At 38.5% G+C, this 4,612-nt stretch overlaps 1 pseudogene; it reads left to right on the plus strand.

Moving 5' to 3' along the window:
- The first annotated feature begins 1,148 nt into the window (after positions 1 to 1,148).
- On the plus strand, positions 1,149 to 4,364 carry LOC102870012 (annotated as a pseudogene).
- The last annotated feature ends 248 nt before the right edge of the window (positions 4,365 to 4,612 follow it).

Consider the following 4,612-nt stretch of genomic DNA (forward strand, 5'->3'; position numbering starts at 1 on the left):
TACATCTTGTGATTCCTAACCTTTATAATATAATAGACAAAGTGCTAGTGAATAGGCCTTTTATTGTAAGAACTACCTTCCCTCTGTAACTTGATTGGTACCACTATTAGAGCCTCTACCTGGAACATTATTGCTTTTCAGTTTTTGACTCATGTACTTTTAACTTGTTAAATTTGTGTCTTCTAGGCTGCAACACTTCCATGTTACATTTTCAAGGATATGAACATGCACGGCTAAGTGCAACTGATAACAATAACAGTGCATCTAAATTCCAAAATCAATCTCCATAATAGTCTATGTGTTTCCTATTGCCAAAGGGGCCCTTTAGAGTAGTGAGAGAAGACCTTCACCCTGAAACCTACAGTGTCCCTTTCCAATAGGAAGTAGCTAAGAGAATACACCGTCCCCTTTTCCTTATGAATCAGGGTGAAGTCTCTCTCAGGGAGGAGTGATAGGGAATGGCACACACTGACAAAAGAGATTACTCAGAACTGGCTTTGACAAGCACTGTGGCAATTGGACAATTAAAACAAACTTTCAAGGTGGGGAAACAAAGAAGAATGAACTGGGGAGGAGGGTTAGAGAAAATAATGCAACAATGAATGAAAACCCCCAATCTCTGTAAATGTTCATTAAAATTAATAAAATTTTTTTAAAAAAGAATTATCATCCATGAAGAAAGCAAAAGGCCGTGACAAGAACAGAAGAAAGAAAAAAACTGAAATGGATACCATCCACAGACACAGGGAAAAGGCACTACATACAGAGGAGGAAGAAATAACAAAATGGAGAACAGAAAAGACTAAAAATTTCACTAAAGCATTGAGAAACAAAAGGAAAAACTGCAGAAGAGAGAGAGATGCACAGGAGGATTTCAAAGGCAACTCGAGACAAAACAAAGTATTAACACAGAATGTGCAATGATCTAGAATTAAAGAATGAAAAGGGATGAACTCCACCTTTTTCAAGCTGAAAGAACTGAAATTGAAAATAATGGCATCTACAACTGGATTGTAATAAGAATGAGATTATGTTTGTGTGATTTTTTTTTTTTACAATTGATTCAGTAATCCTAGAGAGTTAATTTTACAAATCAAGTAAAATTAAAAATATTTTAAAGTAAAGCCCAACAACAAAACAAAATTAGGATGGCTGGCTACGATCAAGTAGGGAGCTCTGGTAGCTTACTGGAGAGGGACTGAATTGCTAACCCAAAGATACGCTGTTTCAATCTACCAGCTGCTCTGAAGAAGAAATAAAGACAATCTCCTCCAACACAATTTAGTGCCTCTGAAAACCCACTGGACTATCAGCTATGAGTAAGCTTTGACTCAATTACACAAAACAATGTTAATAATTACCAAGTAACTCTGTGACACACTGGGAAAAATGAGATAAGAGTGATGTACACAAGTTCTTTGCAAACAAATTGGAAAAAAAACTTTATGAATACATCTATGTATCAAAAATAACTATATATACACACCTTCATTTATCTTTTCTCAGAGTCAAAGGGCAGAGTACAAGTTTCTTATTGCCTACATTTTTATTAGAGGAACTTTTTTAACTGTTTATGTTCTCAGACCACAGTGTACCTGTATTCCTATATAATCACATCTAAAGAATTCCAAGAAGATAAAACATTTTGCCATGTGTGCTATTTACTTTCTAATACAGATGTCTGGGAAGCTGAATATAGTCTAATACAGTTTGTGAAGATGAATGGAGAGGCTCGCTGGATTCTAAGGTTTGTTTTCTGGTTTTTGGTTGAATCTTGGGTGTGACTGACCCCTGCTAGAAACTAGGTGTGAGCGGATTTGATTTGGCCTGTTTAAAAAGGCTTTAGGATTTAATTGTTTTCTGTCAAACATTCTTCTAAGCAGTACAGCAATGGTCTGGCAATTTCCTGTAGAAAGGCAACTCGTGGTTGCTGTGATGCTAAACACTGTGACACTGATATGTCAAATGCGATATGCTTGGTGGATCTCCCGAATTAAGACAGGCTTAGAAGCAGGAGTGTCATTCATTTCTGAAATAGCTTGCCTCCAGAAACTCTATATACTTGGAAAAAAGATAAAACATTTTTCACATTCAAGACTTTCGTTCATAGAGTCGCTATGAGTTGTCTACAACTTGAGGGCACTTAACAACAACAGATTATTAACCTTTTTTTTGATAAAATCTATGAAACTGGACTCTGTGAGAAAGAATGGCAGCAGGGCTACAGGAAAATTCAATAACCTTCAATATCCAGATGACACAACACTGCCTGCATAAAGTGAGGAAGACGTGAAGTACTTGCTGTAGAGCTGAAATGGTTGGCACCTCAACGTCAAGAAAACAAAAATCCTTGCCACTGGACCAATAGGCACTATCATGTTAAGACAGAGAAAAAGACTGAAACTCAATTACTTCATCTCACTTGGATCCACCATCAATACACTTGGTACCAGCATCAGGAGATCAGCTGATGTACTGTTTTGGGAAAGTCTATAGTCAGAACCTTTACAGATTATTGAGGAATAATGACATCAATTTGAGAACTAAGATGCACCTGATTCAGGTTATGGGCCTTTCAATATTTGTTATGCAGCTGAGAGCTGGACAATTAGTAACGATGATAGAAGAATTGATGCTTGAGAACTGTGGTGTTGTGAGACTACTACTGAACATCCCAAGGACTGCCAAAAGAACAAAGAGGAGTGTCTTGCAGAATGTACATCCAAAGTGCTCCTCAGAGGAAAAGATGATAAAGTCTCATCTCACATACTCTGGGCATGTTGCTGGGAGAGGTTATTCCTTAGAGAAGGACATCAAGTTTGGAAAGATGGAGGGTCAGTGAAACAAAGACGACCCTCAATTAGGTGAAGTGATGTAGTGACTGCACCAATTATGAGCTTGAGTGCATCAGAGATTAGGAAGACGGCACAGGATATAGGGCAGGGTTCAGATCTGCTGTTCATAAGGTAATTATGAGTTGTACTTGACTCAATAGCACCTAACAACAATAATATTTGAGAGGTTTTTGTTATTTCCACATTTAAAGTCAATTTTCATTTATAATTCAAAATATAGTATTTGGTTCTTTTCTGTAGTTTTAATTTTCAGATGATTCATATGAAATTAATTTTGATCACGGCATAGAGGCGGCTTCTTAACCAGTTAATGAAACATTTATGGAATAATGTTCGTTTACCATGTGATCAGTCATTTATTGTATAAGAATATACATTCTAGAAAAATGCTGCTATGGTCATTTTAGGTGACTCAAAAATTGATCACTTTTGTCTTTTCAATATTTGACCTCATATGTACTACTACCTAATTAATGTCCTGGTTTATTCATTTGACAATTTTTTATCACTTAAGTTCTAGATAATTAATGTAAAATCAACACAAATAATGGAAAAGAAAAAGAACAATGTTCCTTCATCAGCCCTGAATGGGTCAAATGCTCTAAAAGGAACCACATAAAAGATACTGGTTAGAGTAAGAGAAAACTGTGGAATAAAACTCAAAATCATAAAAAAGACCAGGCTTGCTCTTTTTTTGTGGCGCCGCTGGGGCAGTCAGCTGCTTCACCACGAAGCTGAACATCTCTTTCCCTGCCATTGGCTGCCAAAAACTGAAGAGGACGACAAAAGTAAAGTTCGTACATTTTATGAGACACGAATGGCCACAGAGGCTGCTACTGACGCTCTTTGTGATGGGTGGAAGGGATATGTTGGTCCGGATCAGAGGTGGAAACGACAAGCAAGGTTTTCCCATGAAGCAGGGTATCTTGATCTATGGCCAAGTTCGCCTGCTGCTGCGTAAGAGGCACTCTTGTTACAGACCATGGAGAACCAGAGAGAGGAAGTGCAAATCTCTATTGCATTGTGGATGCCAATGTGAGTGTCCTCAACTTGGTCATTGTCAAGAAAGGGGAGAAGGATATGCCAGGACTGACTGATACCACTGTGCCTTGTCGCCTGGGGCCCAAGACAGCCAGCAAAATTCGCCAACTCCTTAATCTCTCTAAGGAAGATGATGTCCGTCAATATGTTGTGAGAAAGCCACTGAACAAAGGCGGCACGAAACCCAAGACCAAAGCACCCAAGATTCAGCACCTTGTTACTCCACATGACCTGCAGCACCAGCGCCGGGGCATTATGCTGAAGAAACAGCACACTAAGAAGAACAAAGAGGAGGCTGCAGAGTACACTAAGCTTTTGACCAAGAGAATGGAGGAGGCCAAAGAGAAACGCCAGGAGCAGATCACCAAGAGACAGAGGCTGTCCTCTCTGAGAGCTTCTACCTCCAAATCTGAATCCTGTCAGAAATATAATTTTTATGTGTGGCAAATAAATAAGCTCACGTATTAGATATCAAAAAATGAATGTGCGAACTTCCGAGTTGTAAAACCACCCAGTGGTAGATGGAATTTGCTCCAGGACTTAAGAACCATAAATGACACAGCTGAGCCTCTACATCTTGTGGTTCCTAACCTCTACACTAAAGTGTTAGTCTATAGGCCTTTTATTCTAAGAACCACCTTCCCTCTGTAACTTGATTTGTGCCACTATTAGAACCTCTACTCAGAATATTATTGCTTTTTAATTTTTGACTCATG

The sequence above is a fragment of the Elephantulus edwardii genome, unplaced genomic scaffold, assembly GCF_000299155.1.
Source record: "Elephantulus edwardii isolate Elephantulus edwardi_28Jun2011 unplaced genomic scaffold, EleEdw1.0 scaffold00099, whole genome shotgun sequence".
Taxonomy (NCBI): Eukaryota; Metazoa; Chordata; class Mammalia; order Macroscelidea; family Macroscelididae; genus Elephantulus; species Elephantulus edwardii.